This window comes from Anomaloglossus baeobatrachus, chromosome 9 (genome assembly GCF_048569485.1).
Source record: "Anomaloglossus baeobatrachus isolate aAnoBae1 chromosome 9, aAnoBae1.hap1, whole genome shotgun sequence".
Taxonomy (NCBI): domain Eukaryota; kingdom Metazoa; phylum Chordata; class Amphibia; order Anura; family Aromobatidae; genus Anomaloglossus; species Anomaloglossus baeobatrachus.
Genome location: NC_134361.1, coordinates 164,772,389 through 164,796,167, shown reverse-complemented (window position 1 = coordinate 164,796,167; position 23,779 = coordinate 164,772,389). Strand labels below are relative to the sequence as shown.

Sequence of the window (23,779 nt, the reverse complement as noted above, 5' to 3'; positions counted from 1 at the left end):
AAACATTCATCACCCATGACTGTCCCCAATTGAGCTCAGAAGCTCAATGTCTATCATGACCTCTCTTTTAGAATGTCCAAGAGCAAGCAAACTATTCCTCCAGGAGAGGGCGCCAACAGACTACTAAAGAGATCATCATTACTCAAAGAAAACCCCAAAAACCAATGCATGATAGGAATAAACAGGTAACTTTCTTTGGAGTGGAAGCGGAGAGATCGCACCAGATGCCAATTCTAGATCTTATCACACCTGTGGTCACTGCAGCAGCAGGTGAATCCACTTTGTCCAAAAGGGATCTATTCCATTCAATTGCAAATGATCTAGATAAGACAGAGAACTGCAGCACGGGACATAGCCGAGTTGGTCAGGTTGAGTGGTGATGAGTTTGCTATTTGGATGAATAAAGAAAGTCAAAAGTGTGAAAGATAAAAAACAAAAGGAGGAAGTGTGAAAAGTGAATGGGCCAAATTGAGGTGCATATGAAGACGTATGCTTTCTTCCAATTCATTAAACCGGGCTAATATGAATCAGGTGAATTGAGTTCTGCTTTTGGAAACTGGGTTAAGAAGGGGTGCACCGGTCCTGGAGGTACTGCAATACCAGGTCAATGCGTGGAGTGGACAGAGCAAGCTCTTTTTCCATCTCCCTGTTCTAAAAATCCATTTAATATATGGTCCCCAGATAGGGGACGTATCAGATATTAAACTGATAAGAACAGATACTACACTTGATCTTAGCCAAAAGGCCGAGAAGCGATAACCAGAATTGGTTTGGGCCTCGAGTGGCACCCTGGCCTATGCCGGACACATCTTAGGGAGAGAGAGCGAGAGGGAGACAAACCCACGCCTACAGAAGACATTTTGTCACCCAAGCCAACCCTTGAAAAGGCTGCTTTGCAGAGCAAAAACAAGAAGAATGGTGCGTTTTGCAGCCGCCGCCCCCCACTGCAATGAATCTGAATAACTCCTCCTTTAGGGCGCAAGCAACTCCCCTCCCCCTTGCAGTCTTTCCAATTCACGATACAAAAAGACGGACAGGACAGGTTGCCTGACTTTCCGTCACTGCCACCCTTTGCCATCCTTACCCGTAGAAAGCCCTTTCATCATCCCCAAACCCTAATCTTTTCCCTTTCCTTCCCAGCCCCCAAACCCTGCCCTCTGTACCCTTCTCACCACCCGCATCCCTTCTCCTGTCATCCCCCTACCACCCGGGAAAAAAAGAGCTTGCCCCCTCCTTACACTAGCCCACCCTCCCACCCAAAGAACAACTTCTGCTGCGCAGCTTGTTTTCTAGGCAGCAGCGCTATTGTGATGTCAGCGGGGGCATTGTGACAAGCCGCCAGTGTTCCGTCTCTTCATGTTGTGCACAGTTCAAATGGAAAATACATCAACAGGCAGACTACAGAAAAACTTACTATCAAAGGTTAGAGGGGGGCTTTCTCAGAGGGCTTTTTACAGTTTTTCTATTCCCAATTAGCCGTTTAAGTGTACTTATTGAAAGTAGTAATTCTTTCATAGGCCGCCCTTTCTTAGTATTTGACGTTCCTTATATTGCGGTATGAGGCTTTGCAGCAGGTTGCAAACATTCATCACCCATGACTGTCCCCAATTGAGCTCAGAAGCTCAATGTCTATCATGACCTCTCTTTTAGAATGTCCAAGAGTAAGCAAACTATTCCTCCAGGAGAGGGCGCCAACAGACTACTAAAGAGATCATCATTACTCAAAGAAAACCCCAAAAACCAATGCATGATAGGAATAAACAGGTAACTTTCTTTGGAGTGGAAGCGGAGAGATCGCACCAGATGCCAATTCTAGATCTTATCACACCTGTGGTCACTGCAGCAGCAGGTGAATCCACTTTGTCCAAAAGGGATCTATTCCATTCAATTGCAAATGATCTAGATAAGACAGAGAACTGCAGCACGGGACATAGCCGAGTTGGTCAGGTTGAGTGGTGATGAGTTTGCTATTTGGATGAATAAAGAAAGTCAAAAGTGTGAAAGATAAAAAACAAAAGGAGGAAGTGTGAAAAGTGAATGGGCCAAATTGAGGTGCATATGAAGACGTATGCTTTCTTCCAATTCATTAAACCGGGCTAATATGAATCAGGTGAATTGAGTTCTGCTTTTGGAAACTGGGTTAAGAAGGGGTGCACCGGTCCTGGAGGTACTGCAATACCAGGTCAATGCGTGGAGTGGACAGAGCAAGCTCTTTTTCCATCTCCCTGTTCTAAAAATCCATTTAATATATGGTCCCCAGATAGGGGACGTATCAGATATTAAACTGATAAGAACAGATACTACACTTGATCTTAGCCAAAAGGCCGAGAAGCGATAACCAGAATTGGTTTGGGCCTCGAGTGGCACCCTGGCCTATGCCGGACACATCTTAGGGAGAGAGAGCGAGACAAACCCACGCCTACAGAAGACATTTTGTCACCCAAGCCAACCCTTGAAAAGGCTGCTTTGCAGAGCAAAAACAAGAAGAATGGTGCGTTTTGCAGCCGCCGCCCCCCACTGCAATGAATCTGAATAACTCCTCCTTTAGGGCGCAAGCAACTCCCCTCCCCCTTGCAGTCTTTCCAATTCACGATACAAAAAGACGGACAGGACAGGTTGCCTGACTTTCCGTCACTGCCACCCTTTGCCATCCTTACCCGTAGAAAGCCCTTTCATCATCCCCAAACCCTAATCTTTTCCCTTTCCTTCCCAGCCCCCAAACCCTGCCCTCTGTACCCTTCTCACCACCCGCATCCCTTCTCCTGTCATCCCCCTACCACCCGGGAAAAAAAGAGCTTGCCCCCTCCTTACACTAGCCCACCCTCCCACCCAAAGAACAACTTCTGCTGCGCAGCTTGTTTTCTAGGCAGCAGCGCTATTGTGATGTCAGCGGGGGCATTGTGACAAGCCGCCAGTGTTCCGTCTCTTCATGTTGTGCACAGTTCAAACGGAAAATACATCAACAGGCAGACTACAGAAAAACTTACTATCAAAGGTTAGAGGGGGGCTTTCTCAGAGGGCTTTTTACAGTTTTTCTATTCCCAATTAGCCGTTTAAGTGTACTTATTGAAAGTAGTAATTCTTTCATAGGCCGCCCTTTCTTAGTATTTGACGTTCCTTATATTGCGGTATGAGGCTTTGCAGCAGGTTGCAAACATTCATCACCCATGACTGTCCCCAATTGAGCTCAGAAGCTCAATGTCTATCATGACCTCTCTTTTAGAATGTCCAAGAGCAAGCAAACTATTCCTCCAGGAGAGGGCGCCAACAGACTACTAAAGAGATCATCATTACTCAAAGAAAACCCCAAAAACCAATGCATGATAGGAATAAACAGGTAACTTTCTTTGGAGTGGAAGCGGAGAGATCGCACCAGATGCCAATTCTAGATCTTATCACACCTGTGGTCACTGCAGCAGCAGGTGAATCCACTTTGTCCAAAAGGGATCTATTCCATTCAATTGCAAATGATCTAGATAAGACAGAGAACTGCAGCACGGGACATAGCCGAGTTGGTCAGGTTGAGTGGTGATGAGTTTGCTATTTGGATGAATAAAGAAAGTCAAAAGTGTGAAAGATAAAAAACAAAAGGAGGAAGTGTGAAAAGTGAATGGGCCAAATTGAGGTGCATATGAAGACGTATGCTTTCTTCCAATTCATTAAACCGGGCTAATATGAATCAGGTGAATTGAGTTCTGCTTTTGGAAACTGGGTTAAGAAGGGGTGCACCGTTCCTGGAGGTACTGCAATACCAGGTCAATGCGTGGAGTGGACAGAGCAAGCTCTTTTTCCATCTCCCTGTTCTAAAAATCCATTTAATATATGGTCCCCAGATAGGGGACGTATCAGATATTAAACTGATAAGAACAGATACTACACTTGATCTTAGCCAAAAGGCCGAGAAGCGATAACCAGAATTGGTTTGGGCCTCGAGTGGCACCCTGGCCTATGCCGGACACATCTTAGGGAGAGAGAGCGAGAGGGAGACAAACCCACGCCTACAGAAGACATTTTGTCACCCAAGCCAACCCTTGAAAAGGCTGCTTTGCAGAGCAAAAACAAGAAGAATGGTGCGTTTTGCAGCCGCCGCCCCCCACTGCAATGAATCTGAATAACTCCTCCTTTAGGGCGCAAGCAACTCCCCTCCCCCTTGCAGTCTTTCCAATTCACGATACAAAAAGACGGACAGGACAGGTTGCCTGACTTTCCGTCACTGCCACCCTTTGCCATCCTTACCCGTAGAAAGCCCTTTCATCATCCCCAAACCCTAATCTTTTCCCTTTCCTTCCCAGCCCCCAAACCCTGCCCTCTGTACCCTTCTCACCACCCGCATCCCTTCTCCTGTCATCCCCCTACCACCCGGGAAAAAAAGAGCTTGCCCCCTCCTTACACTAGCCCACCCTCCCACCCAAAGAACAACTTCTGCTGCGCAGCTTGTTTTCTAGGCAGCAGCGCTATTGTGATGTCAGCGGGGGCATTGTGACAAGCCGCCAGTGTTCCGTCTCTTCATGTTGTGCACAGTTCAAACGGAAAATACATCAACAGGCAGACTACAGAAAAACTTACTATCAAAGGTTAGAGGGGGGCTTTCTCAGAGGGCTTTTTACAGTTTTTCTATTCCCAATTAGCCGTTTAAGTGTACTTATTGAAAGTAGTAATTCTTTCATAGGCCGCCCTTTCTTAGTATTTGACGTTCCTTATATTGCGGTATGAGGCTTTGCAGCAGGTTGCAAACATTCATCACCCATGACTGTCCCCAATTGAGCTCAGAAGCTCAATGTCTATCATGACCTCTCTTTTAGAATGTCCAAGAGCAAGCAAACTATTCCTCCAGGAGAGGGCGCCAACAGACTACTAAAGAGATCATCATTACTCAAAGAAAACCCCAAAAACCAATGAATGATAGGAATAAACAGGTAACTTTCTTTGGAGTGGAAGCGGAGAGATCGCACCAGATGCCAATTCTAGATCTTATCACACCTGTGGTCACTGCAGCAGCAGGTGAATCCACTTTGTCCAAAAGGGATCTATTCCATTCAATTGCAAATGATCTAGATAAGACAGAGAACTGCAGCACGGGACATAGCCGAGTTGGTCAGGTTGAGTGGTGATGAGTTTGCTATTTGGATGAATAAAGAAAGTCAAAAGTGTGAAAGATAAAAAACAAAAGGAGGAAGTGTGAAAAGTGAATGGGCCAAATTGAGGTGCATATGAAGACGTATGCTTTCTTCCAATTCATTAAACCGGGCTAATATGAATCAGGTGAATTGAGTTCTGCTTTTGGAAACTGGGTTAAGAAGGGGTGCACCGGTCCTGGAGGTACTGCAATACCAGGTCAATGCGTGGAGTGGACAGAGCAAGCTCTTTTTCCATCTCCCTGTTCTAAAAATCCATTTAATATATGGTCCCCAGATAGGGGACGTATCAGATATTAAACTGATAAGAACAGATACTACACTTGATCTTAGCCAAAAGGCCGAGAAGCGATAACCAGAATTGGTTTGGGCCTCGAGTGGCACCCTGGCCTATGCCGGACACATCTTAGGGAGAGAGAGCGAGAGGGAGACAAACCCACGCCTACAGAAGACATTTTGTCACCCAAGCCAACCCTTGAAAAGGCTGCTTTGCAGAGCAAAAACAAGAAGAATGGTGCGTTTTGCAGCCGCCGCCCCCCACTGCAATGAATCTGAATAACTCCTCCTTTAGGGCGCAAGCAACTCCCCTCCCCCTTGCAGTCTTTCCAATTCACGATACAAAAAGACGGACAGGACAGGTTGCCTGACTTTCCGTCACTGCCACCCTTTGCCATCCTTACCCGTAGAAAGCCCTTTCATCATCCCCAAACCCTAATCTTTTCCCTTTCCTTCCCAGCCCCCAAACCCTGCCCTCTGTACCCTTCTCACCACCCGCATCCCTTCTCCTGTCATCCCCCTACCACCCGGGAAAAAAAGAGCTTGCCCCCTCCTTACACTAGCCCACCCTCCCACCCAAAGAACAACTTCTGCTGCGCAGCTTGTTTTCTAGGCAGCAGCGCTATTGTGATGTCAGCGGGGGCATTGTGACAAGCCGCCAGTGTTCCGTCTCTTCATGTTGTGCACAGTTCAAACGGAAAATACATCAACAGGCAGACTACAGAAAAACTTACTATCAAAGGTTAGAGGGGGGCTTTCTCAGAGGGCTTTTTACAGTTTTTCTATTCCCAATTAGCCGTTTAAGTGTACTTATTGAAAGTAGTAATTCTTTCATAGGCCGCCCTTTCTTAGTATTTGACGTTCCTTATATTGCGGTATGAGGCTTTGCAGCAGGTTGCAAACATTCATCACCCATGACTGTCCCCAATTGAGCTCAGAAGCTCAATGTCTATCATGACCTCTCTTTTAGAATGTCCAAGAGCAAGCAAACTATTCCTCCAGGAGAGGGCGCCAACAGACTACTAAAGAGATCATCATTACTCAAAGAAAACCCCAAAAACCAATGCATGATAGGAATAAACAGGTAACTTTCTTTGGAGTGGAAGCGGAGAGATCGCACCAGATGCCAATTCTAGATCTTATCACACCTGTGGTCACTGCAGCAGCAGGTGAATCCACTTTGTCCAAAAGGGATCTATTCCATTCAATTGCAAATGATCTAGATAAGACAGAGAACTGCAGCACGGGACATAGCCGAGTTGGTCAGGTTGAGTGGTGATGAGTTTGCTATTTGGATGAATAAAGAAAGTCAAAAGTGTGAAAGATAAAAAACAAAAGGAGGAAGTGTGAAAAGTGAATGGGCCAAATTGAGGTGCATATGAAGACGTATGCTTTCTTCCAATTCATTAAACCGGGCTAATATGAATCAGGTGAATTGAGTTCTGCTTTTGGAAACTGGGTTAAGAAGGGGTGCACCGGTCCTTGAGGTACTGCAATACCAGGTCAATGCGTGGAGTGGACAGAGCAAGCTCTTTTTCCATCTCCCTGTTCTAAAAATCCATTTAATATATGGTCCCCAGATAGGGGACGTATCAGATATTAAACTGATAAGAACAGATACTACACTTGATCTTAGCCAAAAGGCCGAGAAGCGATAACCAGAATTGGTTTGGGCCTCGAGTGGCACCCTGGCCTATGCCGGACACATCTTAGGGAGAGAGAGCGAGAGGGAGACAAACCCACGCCTACAGAAGACATTTTGTCACCCAAGCCAACCCTTGAAAAGGCTGCTTTGCAGAGCAAAAACAAGAAGAATGGTGCGTTTTGCAGCCGCCGCCCCCCACTGCAATGAATCTGAATAACTCCTCCTTTAGGGCGCAAGCAACTCCCCTCCCCCTTGCAGTCTTTCCAATTCACGATACAAAAAGACGGACAGGACAGGTTGCCTGACTTTCCGTCACTGCCACCCTTTGCCATCCTTACCCGTAGAAAGCCCTTTCATCATCCCCAAACCCTAATCTTTTCCCTTTCCTTCCCAGCCCCCAAACCCTGCCCTCTGTACCCTTCTCACCACCCGCATCCCTTCTCCTGTCATCCCCCTACCACCCGGGAAAAAAAGAGCTTGCCCCCTCCTTACACTAGCCCACCCTCCCACCCAAAGAACAACTTCTGCTGCGCAGCTTGTTTTCTAGGCAGCAGCGCTATTGTGATGTCAGCGGGGGCATTGTGACAAGCCGCCAGTGTTCCGTCTCTTCATGTTGTGCACAGTTCAAACGGAAAATACATCAACAGGCAGACTACAGAAAAACTTACTATCAAAGGTTAGAGGGGGGCTTTCTCAGAGGGCTTTTTACAGTTTTTCTATTCCCAATTAGCCGTTTAAGTGTACTTATTGAAAGTAGTAATTCTTTCATAGGCCGCCCTTTCTTAGTATTTGACGTTCCTTATATTGCGGTATGAGGCTTTGCAGCAGGTTGCAAACATTCATCACCCATGACTGTCCCCAATTGAGCTCAGAAGCTCAATGTCTATCATGACCTCTCTTTTAGAATGTCCAAGAGCAAGCAAACTATTCCTCCAGGAGAGGGCGCCAACAGACTACTAAAGAGATCATCATTACTCAAAGAAAACCCCAAAAACCAATGCATGATAGGAATAAACAGGTAACTTTCTTTGGAGTGGAAGCGGAGAGATCGCACCAGATGCCAATTCTAGATCTTATCACACCTGTGGTCACTGCAGCAGCAGGTGAATCCACTTTGTCCAAAAGGGATCTATTCCATTCAATTGCAAATGATCTAGATAAGACAGAGAACTGCAGCACGGGACATAGCCGAGTTGGTCAGGTTGAGTGGTGATGAGTTTGCTATTTGGATGAATAAAGAAAGTCAAAAGTGTGAAAGATAAAAAACAAAAGGAGGAAGTGTGAAAAGTGAATGGGCCAAATTGAGGTGCATATGAAGACGTATGCTTTCTTCCAATTCATTAAACCGGGCTAATATGAATCAGGTGAATTGAGTTCTGCTTTTGGAAACTGGGTTAAGAAGGGGTGCACCGGTCCTGGAGGTACTGCAATACCAGGTCAATGCGTGGAGTGGACAGAGCAAGCTCTTTTTCCATCTCCCTGTTCTAAAAATCCATTTAATATATGGTCCCCAGATAGGGGACGTATCAGATATTAAACTGATAAGAACAGATACTACACTTGATCTTAGCCAAAAGGCCGAGAAGCGATAACCAGAATTGGTTTGGGCCTCGAGTGGCACCCTGGCCTATGCCGGACACATCTTAGGGAGAGAGAGCGAGAGGGAGACAAACCCACGCCTACAGAAGACATTTTGTCACCCAAGCCAACCCTTGAAAAGGCTGCTTTGCAGAGCAAAAACAAGAAGAATGGTGCGTTTTGCAGCCGCCGCCCCCCACTGCAATGAATCTGAATAACTCCTCCTTTAGGGCGCAAGCAACTCCCCTCCCCCTTGCAGTCTTTCCAATTCACGATACAAAAAGACGGACAGGACAGGTTGCCTGACTTTCCGTCACTGCCACCCTTTGCCATCCTTACCCGTAGAAAGCCCTTTCATCATCCCCAAACCCTAATCTTTTCCCTTTCCTTCCCAGCCCCCAAACCCTGCCCTCTGTACCCTTCTCACCACCCGCATCCCTTCTCCTGTCATCCCCCTACCACCCGGGAAAAAAAGAGCTTGCCCCCTCCTTACACTAGCCCACCCTCCCACCCAAAGAACAACTTCTGCTGCGCAGCTTGTTTTCTAGGCAGCAGCGCTATTGTGATGTCAGCGGGGGCATTGTGACAAGCCGCCAGTGTTCTGTCTCTTCATGTTGTGCACAGTTCAAACGGAAAATACATCAACAGGCAGACTACAGAAAAACTTACTATCAAAGGTTAGAGGGGGGCTTTCTCAGAGGGCTTTTTACAGTTTTTCTATTCCCAATTAGCCGTTTAAGTGTACTTATTGAAAGTAGTAATTCTTTCATAGGCCGCCCTTTCTTAGTATTTGACGTTCCTTATATTGCGGTATGAGGCTTTGCAGCAGGTTGCAAACATTCATCACCCATGACTGTCCCCAATTGAGCTCAGAAGCTCAATGTCTATCATGACCTCTCTTTTAGAATGTCCAAGAGCAAGCAAACTATTCCTCCAGGAGAGGGCGCCAACAGACTACTAAAGAGATCATCATTACTCAAAGAAAACCCCAAAAACCAATGCATGATAGGAATAAACAGGTAACTTTCTTTGGAGTGGAAGCGGAGAGATCGCACCAGATGCCAATTCTAGATCTTATCACACCTGTGGTCACTGCAGCAGCAGGTGAATCCACTTTGTCCAAAAGGGATCTATTCCATTCAATTGCAAATGATCTAGATAAGACAGAGAACTGCAGCACGGGACATAGCCGAGTTGGTCAGGTTGAGTGGTGATGAGTTTGCTATTTGGATGAATAAAGAAAGTCAAAAGTGTGAAAGATAAAAAACAAAAGGAGGAAGTGTGAAAAGTGAATGGGCCAAATTGAGGTGCATATGAAGACGTATGCTTTCTTCCAATTCATTAAACCGGGCTAATATGAATCAGGTGAATTGAGTTCTGCTTTTGGAAACTGGGTTAAGAAGGGGTGCACCGGTCCTGGAGGTACTGCAATACCAGGTCAATGCGTGGAGTGGACAGAGCAAGCTCTTTTTCCATCTCCCTGTTCTAAAAATCCATTTAATATATGGTCCCCAGATAGGGGACGTATCAGATATTAAACTGATAAGAACAGATACTACACTTGATCTTAGCCAAAAGGCCGAGAAGCGATAACCAGAATTGGTTTGGGCCTCGAGTGGCACCCTGGCCTATGCCAGACACATCTTAGGGAGAGAGAGCGAGAGGGAGACAAACCCACGCCTACAGAAGACATTTTGTCACCCAAGCCAACCCTTGAAAAGGCTGCTTTGCAGAGCAAAAACAAGAAGAATGGTGCGTTTTGCAGCCGCCGCCCCCCACTGCAATGAATCTGAATAACTCCTCCTTTAGGGCGCAAGCAACTCCCCTCCCCCTTGCAGTCTTTCCAATTCACGATACAAAAAGACGGACAGGACAGGTTGCCTGACTTTCCGTCACTGCCACCCTTTGCCATCCTTACCCGTAGAAAGCCCTTTCATCATCCCCAAACCCTAATCTTTTCCCTTTCCTTCCCAGCCCCCAAACCCTGCCCTCTGTACCCTTCTCACCACCCGCATCCCTTCTCCTGTCATCCCCCTACCACCCGGGAAAAAAAGAGCTTGCCCCCTCCTTACACTAGCCCACCCTCCCACCCAAAGAACAACTTCTGCTGCGCAGCTTGTTTTCTAGGCAGCAGCGCTATTGTGATGTCAGCGGGGGCATTGTGACAAGCCGCCAGTGTTCCGTCTCTTCATGTTGTGCACAGTTCAAACGGAAAATACATCAACAGGCAGACTACAGAAAAACTTACTATCAAAGGTTAGAGGGGGGCTTTCTCAGAGGGCTTTTTACAGTTTTTCTATTCCCAATTAGCCGTTTAAGTGTACTTATTGAAAGTAGTAATTCTTTCATAGGCCGCCCTTTCTTAGTATTTGACGTTCCTTATATTGCGGTATGAGGCTTTGCAGCAGGTTGCAAACATTCATCACCCATGACTGTCCCCAATTGAGCTCAGAAGCTCAATGTCTATCATGACCTCTCTTTTAGAATGTCCAAGAGCAAGCAAACTATTCCTCCAGGAGAGGGCGCCAACAGACTACTAAAGAGATCATCATTACTCAAAGAAAACCCCAAAAACCAATGCATGATAGGAATAAACAGGTAACTTTCTTTGGAGTGGAAGCGGAGAGATCGCACCAGATGCCAATTCTAGATCTTATCACACCTGTGGTCACTGCAGCAGCAGGTGAATCCACTTTGTCCAAAAGGGATCTATTCCATTCAATTGCAAATGATCTAGATAAGACAGAGAACTGCAGCACGGGACATAGCCGAGTTGGTCAGGTTGAGTGGTGATGAGTTTGCTATTTGGATGAATAAAGAAAGTCAAAAGTGTGAAAGATAAAAAACAAAAGGAGGAAGTGTGAAAAGTGAATGGGCCAAATTGAGGTGCATATGAAGACGTATGCTTTCTTCCAATTCATTAAACCGGGCTAATATGAATCAGGTGAATTGAGTTCTGCTTTTGGAAACTGGGTTAAGAAGGGGTGCACCGGTCCTGGAGGTACTGCAATACCAGGTCAATGCGTGGAGTGGACAGAGCAAGCTCTTTTTCCATCTCCCTGTTCTAAAAATCCATTTAATATATGGTCCCCAGATAGGGGACGTATCAGATATTAAACTGATAAGAACAGATTTGATTTAATGAAGCTTTCCAAAGCACCACAAAAAATGCATGACCGAAGTCACACCAAAAACAGTGCAAAGGCTAGGATTCGTGTGGACCCCACCGTGAGGAGAGGGTCCCCAAAAATCAACCCCGTCCCTTCGAGCCAGAAGGCCACAGCAAGGGTCAGGGATCTTCGGTGCTCCCCCAAGCCGAAGCCTGGTTGAGCCTTGTCGTTGCTCCCAGCGTCCACCCAGGCATCTTACCCAAGTGGAGTAGAGAGCTACTAGTTGTTGGTTTCGCAGCCGAAACTGCCCGGACCGTCAACCGGTGTTGGTTTCTCAGCCCAAGGCTAACCGGACCTCCAACCGGGTGTTGGTTTCTCAGCCGAAGCTGACCCAGACCTCCAACCGGGTGTTGGTTTCTCAGCCGAAGCTGACCCGGACCTCCAACCGGGTGTTAGTTTCTCAGCCCAAAGCTGACCAGACCTCCGACCAGGATTATAAAAATTTCCCTTCCTAGCCAGAAGGCCGGGATAGGGTAATATGCTCAAAAAGTATGAAAAGGCAAGGTACGGTGTGCTACAGAGCCCAAGGCTTGCCGGGGTCCCAAGCCAGCAAGCTCAGACTCACTCCAGGGTCGTCAGTCCTGGGGCACGTTGTACCATAGCCCCCCATCCTTACTCAGTCTAATAGCCTCGATCCTGGTAGGGCCATGTTTTCCACTAGATGAATATACTATCCACCCAGAGTACTAGCAAGCGCAACCTTCCAGTGTGCATTGTATCATTGTACTCAGGTGGCCTGGAGCTTAAACCACCTCTTCGAACAACACTACACTTGATCTTAGCCAAAAGGCCGAGAAGCGATAACCAGAATTGGTTTGGGCCTCGAGTGGCACCCTGGCCTATGCCGGACACATCTTAGGGAGAGAGAGCGAGAGGGAGACAAACCCACGCCTACAGAAGACATTTTGTCACCCAAGCCAACCCTTGAAAAGGCTGCTTTGCAGAGCAAAAACAAGAAGAATGGTGCGTTTTGCAGCCGCCGCCCCCCACTGCAATGAATCTGAATAACTCCTCCTTTAGGGCGCAAGCAACTCCCCTCCCCCTTGCAGTCTTTCCAATTCACGATACAAAAAGACGGACAGGACAGGTTGCCTGACTTTCCGTCACTGCCACCCTTTGCCATCCTTACCCGTAGAAAGCCCTTTCATCATCCCCAAACCCTAATCTTTTCCCTTTCCTTCCCAGCCCCCAAACCCTGCCCTCTGTACCCTTCTCACCACCCGCATCCCTTCTCCTGTCATCCCCCTACCACCCGGGAAAAAAAGAGCTTGCCCCCTCCTTACACTAGCCCACCCTCCCACCCAAAGAACAACTTCTGCTGCGCAGCTTGTTTTCTAGGCAGCAGCGCTATTGTGATGTCAGCGGGGGCATTGTGACAAGCCGCCAGTGTTCCGTCTCTTCATGTTGTGCACAGTTCAAACGGAAAATACATCAACAGGCAGACTACAGAAAAACTTACTATCAAAGGTTAGAGGGGGGCTTTCTCAGAGGGCTTTTTACAGTTTTTCTATTCCCAATTAGCCGTTTAAGTGTACTTATTGAAAGTAGTAATTCTTTCATAGGCCGCCCTTTCTTAGTATTTGACGTTCCTTATATTGCGGTATGAGGCTTTGCAGCAGGTTGCAAACATTCATCACCCATGACTGTCCCCAATTGAGCTCAGAAGCTCAATGTCTATCATGACCTCTCTTTTAGAATGTCCAAGAGCAAGCAAACTATTCCTCCAGGAGAGGGCGCCAACAGACTACTAAAGAGATCATCATTACTCAAAGAAAACCCCAAAAACCAATGCATGATAGGAATAAACAGGTAACTTTCTTTGGAGTGGAAGCGGAGAGATCGCACCAGATGCCAATTCTAGATCTTATCACACCTGTGGTCACTGCAGCAGCAGGTGAATCCACTTTGTCCAAAAGGGATCTATTCCATTCAATTGCAAATGATCTAGATAAGACAGAGAACTGCAGCACGGGACATAGCCGAGTTGGTCAGGTTGAGTGGTGATGAGTTTGCTATTTGGATGAATAAAGAAAGTCAAAAGTGTGAAAGATAAAAAACAAAAGGAGGAAGTGTGAAAAGTGAATGGGCCAAATTGAGGTGCATATGAAGACGTATGCTTTCTTCCAATTCATTAAACCGGGCTAATATGAATCAGGTGAATTGAGTTCTGCTTTTGGAAACTGGGTTAAGAAGGGGTGCACCGGTCCTGGAGGTACTGCAATACCAGGTCAATGCGTGGAGTGGACAGAGCACGCTCTTTTTCCATCTCCCTGTTCTAAAAATCCATTTAATATATGGTCCCCAGATAGGGGACGTATCAGATATTAAACTGATAAGAACAGATACTACACTTGATCTTAGCCAAAAGGCCGAGAAGCGATAACCAGAATTGGTTTGGGCCTCGAGTGGCACCCTGGCCTATGCCGGACACATCTTAGGGAGAGAGAGCGAGAGGGAGACAAACCCACGCCTACAGAAGACATTTTGTCACCCAAGCCAACCCTTGAAAAGGCTGCTTTGCAGAGCAAAAACAAGAAGAATGGTGCGTTTTGCAGCCGCCGCCCCCCACTGCAATGAATCTGAATAACTCCTCCTTTAGGGCGCAAGCAACTCCCCTCCCCCTTGCAGTCTTTCCAATTCACGATACAAAAAGACGGACAGGACAGGTTGCCTGACTTTCCGTCACTGCCACCCTTTGCCATCCTTACCCGTAGAAAGCCCTTTCATCATCCCCAAACCCTAATCTTTTCCCTTTCCTTCCCAGCCCCCAAACCCTGCCCTCTGTACCCTTCTCACCACCCGCATCCCTTCTCCTGTCATCCCCCTACCACCCGGGAAAAAAAGAGCTTGCCCCCTCCTTACACTAGCCCACCCTCCCACCCAAAGAACAACTTCTGCTGCGCAGCTTGTTTTCTAGGCAGCAGCGCTATTGTGATGTCAGCGGGGGCATTGTGACAAGCCGCCAGTGTTCCGTCTCTTCATGTTGTGCACAGTTCAAACGGAAAATACATCAACAGGCAGACTACAGAAAAACTTACTATCAAAGGTTAGAGGGGGGCTTTCTCAGAGGGCTTTTTACAGTTTTTCTATTCCCAATTAGCCGTTTAAGTGTACTTATTGAAAGTAGTAATTCTTTCATAGGCCGCCCTTTCTTAGTATTTGACGTTCCTTATATTGCGGTATGAGGCTTTGCAGCAGGTTGCAAACATTCATCACCCATGACTGTCCCCAATTGAGCTCAGAAGCTCAATGTCTATCATGACCTCTCTTTTAGAATGTCCAAGAGCAAGCAAACTATTCCTCCAGGAGAGGGCGCCAACAGACTACTAAAGAGATCATCATTACTCAAAGAAAACCCCAAAAACCAATGCATGATAGGAATAAACAGGTAACTTTCTTTGGAGTGGAAGCGGAGAGATCGCACCAGATGCCAATTCTAGATCTTATCACACCTGTGGTCACTGCAGCAGCAGGTGAATCCACTTTGTCCAAAAGGGATCTATTCCATTCAATTGCAAATGATCTAGATAAGACAGAGAACTGCAGCACGGGACATAGCCGAGTTGGTCAGGTTGAGTGGTGATGAGTTTGCTATTTGGATGAATAAAGAAAGTCAAAAGTGTGAAAGATAAAAAACAAAAGGAGGAAGTGTGAAAAGTGAATGGGCCAAATTGAGGTGCATATGAAGACGTATGCTTTCTTCCAATTCATTAAACCGGGCTAATATGAATCAGGTGAATTGAGTTCTGCTTTTGGAAACTGGGTTAAGAAGGGGTGCACCGGTCCTGGAGGTACTGCAATACCAGGTCAATGCGTGGAGTGGACAGAGCAAGCTCTTTTTCCATCTCCCTGTTCTAAAAATCCATTTAATATATGGTCCCCAGATAGGGGACGTATCAGATATTAAACTGATAAGAACAGATACTACACTTGATCTTAGCCAAAAGGCCGAGAAGCGATAACCAGAATTGGTTTGGGCCTCGAGTGGCACCCTGGCCTATGCCGGACACATCTTAGGGAGAGAGAGCGAGAGGGAGACAAACCCACGCCTACAGAAGACATTTTGTCACCCAAGCCAACCCTTGAAAAGGCTGCTTTGCAGAGCAAAAACAAGAAGAATGGTGCGTTTTGCAGCCGCCGCCCCCCACTGCAATGAATCTGAATAACTCCTCCTTTAGGGCGCAAGCAACTCCCCTCCCCCTTGCAGTCTTTCCAATTCACGATACAAAAAGACGGACAGGACAGGTTGCCTGACTTTCCGTCACTGCCACCCTTTGCCATCCTTACCCGTAGAAAGCCCTTTCATCATCCCCAAACCCTAATCTTTTCCCTTTCCTTCCCAGCCCCCAAACCCTGCCCTCTGTACCCTTCTCACCACCCGCATCCCTTCTCCTGTCATCCCCCTACCACCCGGGAAAAAAAGAGCTTGCCCCCTCCTTACACTAGCCCACCCTCCCACCCAAAGAACAACTTCTGCTGCGCAGCTTGTTTTCTAGGCAGCAGCGCTATTGTGATGTCAGCGGGGGCATTGTGACAAGCCGCCAGTGTTCCGTCTCTTCATGTTGTGCACAGTTCAAACGGAAAATACATCAACAGGCAGACTACAGAAAAACTTACTATCAAAGGTTAGAGGGGGGCTTTCTCAGAGGGCTTTTTACAGTTTTTCTATTCCCAATTAGCCGTTTAAGTGTACTTATTGAAAGTAGTAATTCTTTCATAGGCCGCCCTTTCTTAGTATTTGACGTTCCTTATATTGCGGTATGAGGCTTTGCAGCAGGTTGCAAACATTCATCACCCATGACTGTCCCCAATTGAGCTCAGAAGCTCAATGTCTATCATGACCTCTCTTTTAGAATGTCCAAGAGCAAGCAAACTATTCCTCCAGGAGAGGGCGCCAACAGACTACTAAAGAGATCATCATTGCTCAAAGAAAACCCCAAAAACCAATGCATGATAGGAATAAACAGGTAACTTTCTTTGGAGTGGAAGCGGAGAGATCGCACCAGATGCCAATTCTAGATCTTATCACACCTGTGGTCACTGCAGCAGCAGGTGAATCCACTTTGTCCAAAAGGGATCTATTCCATTCAATTGCAAATGATCTAGATAAGACAGAGAACTGCAGCACGGGACATAGCCGAGTTGGTCAGGTTGAGTGGTGATGAGTTTGCTATTTGGATGAATAAAGAAAGTCAAAAGTGTGAAAGATAAAAAACAAAAGGAGGAAGTGTGAAAAGTGAATGGGCCAAATTGAGGTGCATATGAAGACGTATGCTTTCTTCCAATTCATTAAACCGGGCTAATATGAATCAGGTGAATTGAGTTCTGCTTTTGGAAACTGGGTTAAGAAGGGGTGCACCGGTCCTGGAGGTACTGCAATACCAGGTCAATGCGTGGAGTGGACAGAGCAAGCTCTTTTTCCATCTCCCTGTTCTAAAAATCCATTTAATATATGGTCCCCAGATAGGGGACGTATCAGATATTAAACTGATAAGAACAGATACTACACTTGATCTTAGCCAAAAGGCCGAGAAGCGATAACCAGAATTGGTTTGGGCCTCGAGTGGCACCCTGGCCTATGCCGGACACATCTTAGGGAGAGAGAGCGAGAGGGAGACAAACCCACGCCTACAGAAGACATTTTGTCACCCAAGCCAACCCTTGAAAAGGCTGCTTTGCAGAGCAAAAACAAGAAGAATGGTGCGTTTTGCAGCCGCCGCCCCCCACTGCAATGAATCTGAATAACTCCTCCTTTAGGGCGCAAGCAACTCCCCTCCCCCTTGCAGTCTTTCCAATTCACGATACAAAAAGACGGACAGGACAGGTTGCCTGACTTTCCGTCACTGCCACCCTTTGCCATCCTTACCCGTAGAAAGCCCTTTCATCATCCCCAAACCCTAATCTTTTCCCTTTCCCTCCCAGCCCCCAAACCCTGCCCTCTGTACCCTTCTCACCACCCGCATCCCTTCTCCTGTCATCCCCCTACCACCCGGGAAAAAAAGAGCTTGCCCCCTCCTTACACTAGCCCACCCTCCCACCCAAAGAACAACTTCTGCTGCGCAGCTTGTTTTCTAGGCAGCAGCGCTATTGTGATGTCAGCGGGGGCATTGTGACAAGCCGCCAGTGTTCCGTCTCTTCATGTTGTGCACAGTTCAAACGGAAAATACATCAACAGGCAGACTACAGAAAAACTTACTATCAAAGGTTAGAGGGGGGCTTTCTCAGAGGGCTTTTTACAGTTTTTCTATTCCCAATTAGCCGTTTAAGTGTACTTATTGAAAGTAGTAATTCTTTCATAGGCCGCCCTTTCTTAGTATTTGACGTTCCTTATATTGCGGTATGAGGCTTTGCAGCAGGTTGCAAACATTCATCACCCATGACTGTCCCCAATTGAGCTCAGAAGCTCAATGTCTATCATGACCTCTCTTTTAGAATGTCCAAGAGCAAGCAAACTATTCCTCCAGGAGAGGGCGCCAACAGACTACTAAAGAGATCATCATTGCTCAAAGAAAACCCCAAAAACCAATGCATGATAGGAATAAACAGGTAACTTTCTTTGGAGTGGAAGCGGAGAGATCGCACCAGATGCCAATTCTAGATCTTATCACACCTGTGGTCACTGCAGCAGCAGGTGAATCCACTTTGTCCAAAAGGGATCTATTCCATTCAATTGCAAATGATCTAGATAAGACAGAGAACTGCAGCACGGGACATAGCCGAGTTGGTCAGGTTGAGTGGTGATGAGTTTGCTATTTGGATGAATAAAGAAAGTCAAAAGTGTGAAAGATAAAAAACAAAAGGAGGAAGTGTGAAAAGTGAATGGGCCAAATTGAGGTGCATATGAAGACGTATGCTTTCTTCCAATTCATTAAACCGGGCTAATATGAATCAGGTGAATTGAGTTCTGCTTTTGGAAACTGGGTTAAGAAGGGGTGCACCGGTCCTGGAGGTACTGCAATACCAGGTCAATGCGTGGAGTGGACAGAGCAAGCTCTTTTTCCATCTCCCTGTTCTAAAAATCCATTTAATATATGGTCCCCAGATAGGGGACGTATCAGATATTAAACTGATAAGAACAGATACTACACTTGATCTTAGCCAAAAGGCCGAGAAGCGATAACCAGAATTGGTTTGGGCCTCGAGTGGCACCCTGGCCTATGCCGGACACATCTTAGGGAGAGAGAGCGAGAGGGAGACAAACCCACGCCTACAGAAGACATTTTGTCACCCAAGCCAACCCTTGAAAAGGCTGCTTTGCAGAGCAAAAACAAGAAGAATGGTGCGTTTTGCAGCCGCCGCCCCCCACTGCAATGAATCTGAATAACTCCTCCTTTAGGGCGCAAGCAACTCCCCTCCCCCTTGCAGTCTTTCCAATTCACGATACAAAAAGACGGACAGGACAGGTTGCCTGACTTTCCGTCACTGCCACCCTTTGCCATCCTTACCCGTAGAAAGCCCTTTCATCATCCCCAAACCCTAATCTTTTCCCTTTCCCTCCCAGCCCCCAAACCCTGCCCTCTGTACCCTTCTCACCACCCGCATCCCTTCTCCTGTCATCCCCCTACCACCCGGGAAAAAAAGAGCTTGCCCCCTCCTTACACTAGCCCACCCTCCCACCCAAAGAACAACTTCTGCTGCGCAGCTTGTTTTCTAGGCAGCAGCGCTATTGTGATGTCAGCGGGGGCATTGTGACAAGCCGCCAGTGTTCCGTCTCTTCATGTTGTGCACAGTTCAAACGGAAAATACATCAACAGGCAGACTACAGAAAAACTTACTATCAAAGGTTAGAGGGGGGCTTTCTCAGAGGGCTTTTTACAGTTTTTCTATTCCCAATTAGCCGTTTAAGTGTACTTATTGAAAGTAGTAATTCTTTCATAGGCCGCCCTTTCTTAGTATTTGACGTTCCTTATATTGCGGTATGAGGCTTTGCAGCAGGTTGCAAACATTCATCACCCATGACTGTCCCCAATTGAGCTCAGAAGCTCAATGTCTATCATGACCTCTCTTTTAGAATGTCCAAGAGCAAGCAAACTATTCCTCCAGGAGAGGGCGCCAACAGACTACTAAAGAGATCATCATTACTCAAAGAAAACCCCAAAAACCAATGCATGATAGGAATAAACAGGTAACTTTCTTTGGAGTGGAAGCGGAGAGATCGCACCAGATGCCAATTCTAGATCTTATCACACCTGTGGTCACTGCAGCAGCAGGTGAATCCACTTTGTCCAAAAGGGATCTATTCCATTCAATTGCAAATGATCTAGATAAGACAGAGAACTGCAGCACGGGACATAGCCGAGTTGGTCAGGTTGAGTGGTGATGAGTTTGCTATTTGGATGAATAAAGAAAGTCAAAAGTGTGAAAGATAAAAAACAAAAGGAGGAAGTGTGAAAAGTGAATGGGCCAAATTGAGGTGCATATGAAGACGTATGCTTTCTTCCAATTCATTAAACCGGGCTAATATGAATCAGGTGAATTGAGTTCTGCTTTTGGAAACTGGGTTAAGAAGGGGTGCACCGGTCCTGGAGGTACTGCAATACCAGGTCAATGCGTGGAGTGGACAGAGCAAGCTCTTTTTCCATCTCCCTGTTCTAAAAATCCATTTAATATATGGTCCCCAGATAGGGGACGTATCAGATATTAAACTGATAAGAACAGATTTTGATTTAATGAAGCTTTCCAAAGCACCACAAAAAATGCATGACCGAAGTCACACCAAAAACAGTGCAAAGGCTAGGATTCGTGTGGACCCCACCGTGAGGAGAGAGTCCCCAAAAATCAACCCCGTCCCTCCGAGCCAGAAGGCCACAGCAAGGGTCAGGGATCTTCGGTGCTCCCCCAAGCCGAAGCCTGGTTGAGCCTTGTCGTTGCTCCCAGCGTCCACCCAGGCATCTTACCCAAGTGGAGTAGAGAGCTACTAGTTGTTGGTTTCGCAGCCGAAACTGCCCGGACCGTCAACCAGTGTTGGTTTCTCAGCCCAAGGCTAACCGGACCTCCAACCGGGTGTTGGTTTCTCAGCCGAAGCTGACCCGGACCTCCAACCGGGTGTTGGTTTCTCAGCCGAAGCTGACCCGGACCTCCTACCGGGTGTTGGTTTCTCAGCCGAAGCTGACCCGGACCTCCAACCGGGTGTTGGTTTCTCAGCCAAAGCTGACCCGGACCTCCAACCGGGTGTTGGTTTCTCAGCCCAAAGCTGAACGGACCTCCGACCATGATTATAAAAATTTCCCTTCCTAGCCAGAAGGCCGGGATAGAGCAATATGCTCAGAAAGTATGAAAGGGCAAGGTACGGTGTGCTACAGAGCCCAAGGCTCGCCGGGGTCCCAAGCCAGCAAGCTCAGACTCACTCCAGGGTCGTCAATCCTGGGGCACATTGCACCATAGCCCCCACACTTACTCAGTCTAATAGCCTCGATCCTGGTAGGGCCATGGTTTCCTCTAGATGGATATACTATCCTCCCAAAGTACTAACAAGCGCAACCTTCCAGTGTGCATTGCATCATTGTACTAAGGTGGCCGGAGCCTTAAACCACCTTTTCGAACGATACTACACTTGATCTTAGCCAAAAGGCCGAGAAGCGATAACCAGAATTGGTTTGGGCCTCGAGTGGCACCCTGGCCTATGCCGGACACATCTTAGGGAGAGAGAGCGAGAGGGAGACAAACCCACGCCTACAGAAGACATTTTGTCACCCAAGCCAACCCTTGAAAAGGCTGCTTTGCAGAGCAAAAACAAGAAGAATGGTGCGTTTTGCAGCCGCCGCCCCCCACTGCAATGAATCTGAATAACTCCTCCTTTAGGGCGCAAGCAACTCCCCTCCCCCTTGCAGTCTTTCCAATTCACGATACAAAAAGACGGACAGGACAGGTTGCCTGACTTTCCGTCACTGCCACCCTTTGCCATCCTTACCCGTAGAAAGCCCTTTCATCATCCCCAAACCCTAATCTTTTCCCTTTCCTTCCCAGCCCCCAAACCCTGCCCTCTGTACCCTTCTCACCACCCGCATCCCTTCTCCTGTCATCCCCCTACCACCCGGGAAAAAAAGAGCTTGCCCCCTCCTTACACTAGCCCACCCTCCCACCCAAAGAACAACTTCTGCTGCGCAGCTTGTTTTCTAGGCAGCAGCGCTATTGTGATGTCAGCGGGGGCATTGTGACAAGCCGCCAGTGTTCCGTCTCTTCATGTTGTGCACAGTTCAAACGGAAAATACATCAACAGGCAGGCTACAGAAAAGCTTACTATCAAAGGTTAGAGGGGGGATTCTCAGAGGGCTTTTTACAGTTTTTCTATTCCCAATTAGCCGTTTAAGTGTACTTATTGAAAGTAGTAATTCTTTCATAGGCCGCCCTTTCTTAGTATTTGACGTTCCTTATATTGCGGTATGAGGCTTTGCAGCAGGTTGCAAACATTCATCACCCATGACTGTCCCCAATTGAGCTCAGAAGCTCAATGTCTATCATGACCTCTCTTTTAGAATGTCCAAGAGCAAGCAAACTATTCCTCCAGGAGAGGGCGCCAACAGACTACTAAAGAGATCATCATTACTCAAAGAAAACCCCAAAAACCAATGCATGATAGGAATAAACAGGTAACTTTCTTTGGAGTGGAAGCGGAGAGATCGCACCAGATGCCAATTCTAGATCTTATCACACCTGTGGTCACTGCAGCAGCAGGTGAATCCACTTTGTCCAAAAGGGATCTATTCCATTCAATTGCAAATGATCTAGATAAGACAGAGAACTGCAGCAAGGGACATAGCCGAGTTGGTCAGGTTGAGTGGTGATGAGTTTGCTATTTGGATGAATAAAGAAAGTCAAAAGTGTGAAAGATAAAAAACAAAAGGAGGAAGTGTGAAAAGTGAATGGGCCAAATTGAGGTGCATATGAAGACGTATGCTTTCTTCCAATTCATTAAACCGGGCTAATATGAATCAGGTGAATTGAGTTCTGCTTTTGGAAACTGGGTTAAGAAGGGGTGCACCGTTCCTGGAGGTACTGCAATACCAGGTCAATGCGTGGAGTGGACAGAGCAAGCTCTTTTTCCATCTCCCTGTTCTAAAAATCCATTTAATATATGGTCCCCAGATAGGGGACGTATCAGATATTAAACTGATAAGAACAGATACTACACTTGATCTTAGCCAAAAGGCCGAGAAGCGATAACCAGAATTGGTTTGGGCCTCGAGTGGCACCCTGGCCTATGCCGGACACATCTTAGGGAGAGAGAGCGAGAGGGAGACAAACCCACGCCTACAGAAGACATTTTGTCACCCAAGCCAACCCTTGAAAAGGCTGCTTTGCAGAGCAAAAACAAGAAGAATGGTGCGTTTTGCAGCCGCCGCCCCCCACTGCAATGAATCTGAATAACTCCTCCTTTAGGGCGCAAGCAACTCCCCTCCCCCTTGCAGTCTTTCCAATTCACGATACAAAAAGACGGACAGGACAGGTTGCCTGACTTTCCGTCACTGCCACCCTTTGCCATCCTTACCCGTAGAAAGCCCTTTCATCATCCCCAAACCCTAATCTTTTCCCTTTCCTTCCCAGCCCCCAAACCCTGCCCTCTGTACCCTTCTCACCACCCGCATCCCTTCTCCTGTCATCCCCCTACCACCCGGGAAAAAAAGAGCTTGCCCCCTCCTTACACTAGCCCACCCTCCCACCCAAAGAACAACTTCTGCTGCGCAGCTTGTTTTCTAGGCAGCAGCGCTATTGTGATGTCAGCGGGGGCATTGTGACAAGCCGCCAGTGTTCCGTCTCTTCATGTTGTGCACAGTTCAAACGGAAAATACATCAACAGGCAGACTACAGAAAAACTTACTATCAAAGGTTAGAGGGGGGCTTTCTCAGAGGGCTTTTTACAGTTTTTCTATTCCCAATTAGCCGTTTAAGTGTACTTATTGAAAGTAGTAATTCTTTCATAGGCCGCCCTTTCTTAGTATTTGACGTTCCTTATATTGCGGTATGAGGCTTTGCAG

The 23,779-nt window shown here is 47.1% G+C and overlaps 14 non-coding genes and 1 pseudogene across 14 annotated transcripts; all 15 read right to left on the bottom strand.

Moving 5' to 3' along the window:
* Positions 1-566: 566 nt before the first annotated feature.
* LOC142252612 (U2 spliceosomal RNA) lies at positions 567-757 on the bottom strand. Its single transcript, XR_012725982.1, has one exon. It is a non-coding gene; the product is annotated as a U2 spliceosomal RNA (small nuclear RNA).
* A 1,388-nt stretch (positions 758-2,145) lies between these two features.
* LOC142252611 (U2 spliceosomal RNA) lies at positions 2,146-2,336 on the bottom strand. The gene has a single exon (XR_012725981.1). It is a non-coding gene; the product is annotated as a U2 spliceosomal RNA (small nuclear RNA).
* Positions 2,337-3,718: 1,382 nt separating this feature from the next.
* Positions 3,719-3,909, bottom strand: LOC142252138 (U2 spliceosomal RNA). Its single transcript, XR_012725529.1, has one exon. It is a non-coding gene; the product is annotated as a U2 spliceosomal RNA (small nuclear RNA).
* Positions 3,910-5,297: 1,388 nt separating this feature from the next.
* LOC142252610 (U2 spliceosomal RNA) lies at positions 5,298-5,488 on the bottom strand. The gene has a single exon (XR_012725980.1). It is a non-coding gene; the product is annotated as a U2 spliceosomal RNA (small nuclear RNA).
* Positions 5,489-6,876: 1,388 nt separating this feature from the next.
* LOC142252939 (U2 spliceosomal RNA) lies at positions 6,877-7,067 on the bottom strand. Its single transcript, XR_012726299.1, has one exon. It is a non-coding gene; the product is annotated as a U2 spliceosomal RNA (small nuclear RNA).
* Positions 7,068-8,455: 1,388 nt separating this feature from the next.
* On the bottom strand, positions 8,456-8,646 carry LOC142252609 (U2 spliceosomal RNA). The gene has a single exon (XR_012725979.1). It is a non-coding gene; the product is annotated as a U2 spliceosomal RNA (small nuclear RNA).
* A 1,388-nt stretch (positions 8,647-10,034) lies between these two features.
* On the bottom strand, positions 10,035-10,225 carry LOC142252608 (U2 spliceosomal RNA). The gene has a single exon (XR_012725978.1). It is a non-coding gene; the product is annotated as a U2 spliceosomal RNA (small nuclear RNA).
* Positions 10,226-11,613: 1,388 nt separating this feature from the next.
* LOC142253263 (U2 spliceosomal RNA) lies at positions 11,614-11,808 on the bottom strand. Its single transcript, XR_012726573.1, has one exon. It is a non-coding gene; the product is annotated as a U2 spliceosomal RNA (small nuclear RNA).
* Positions 11,809-13,994: 2,186 nt separating this feature from the next.
* On the bottom strand, positions 13,995-14,185 carry LOC142252891 (U2 spliceosomal RNA). The gene has a single exon (XR_012726254.1). It is a non-coding gene; the product is annotated as a U2 spliceosomal RNA (small nuclear RNA).
* Positions 14,186-15,573: 1,388 nt separating this feature from the next.
* On the bottom strand, positions 15,574-15,764 carry LOC142252607 (U2 spliceosomal RNA). Its single transcript, XR_012725977.1, has one exon. It is a non-coding gene; the product is annotated as a U2 spliceosomal RNA (small nuclear RNA).
* Positions 15,765-17,152: 1,388 nt separating this feature from the next.
* Positions 17,153-17,343, bottom strand: LOC142252606 (U2 spliceosomal RNA). Its single transcript, XR_012725976.1, has one exon. It is a non-coding gene; the product is annotated as a U2 spliceosomal RNA (small nuclear RNA).
* Positions 17,344-18,731: 1,388 nt separating this feature from the next.
* LOC142252604 (U2 spliceosomal RNA) lies at positions 18,732-18,922 on the bottom strand. Its single transcript, XR_012725974.1, has one exon. It is a non-coding gene; the product is annotated as a U2 spliceosomal RNA (small nuclear RNA).
* A 1,388-nt stretch (positions 18,923-20,310) lies between these two features.
* Positions 20,311-20,506, bottom strand: LOC142253201 (U2 spliceosomal RNA). Its single transcript, XR_012726513.1, has one exon. It is a non-coding gene; the product is annotated as a U2 spliceosomal RNA (small nuclear RNA).
* Positions 20,507-21,245: 739 nt separating this feature from the next.
* Positions 21,246-21,387, bottom strand: LOC142253716 (U2 spliceosomal RNA; annotated as a pseudogene).
* A 1,387-nt stretch (positions 21,388-22,774) lies between these two features.
* LOC142252137 (U2 spliceosomal RNA) lies at positions 22,775-22,965 on the bottom strand. Its single transcript, XR_012725528.1, has one exon. It is a non-coding gene; the product is annotated as a U2 spliceosomal RNA (small nuclear RNA).
* Between the last annotated feature and the right edge of the window lie 814 nt (positions 22,966-23,779).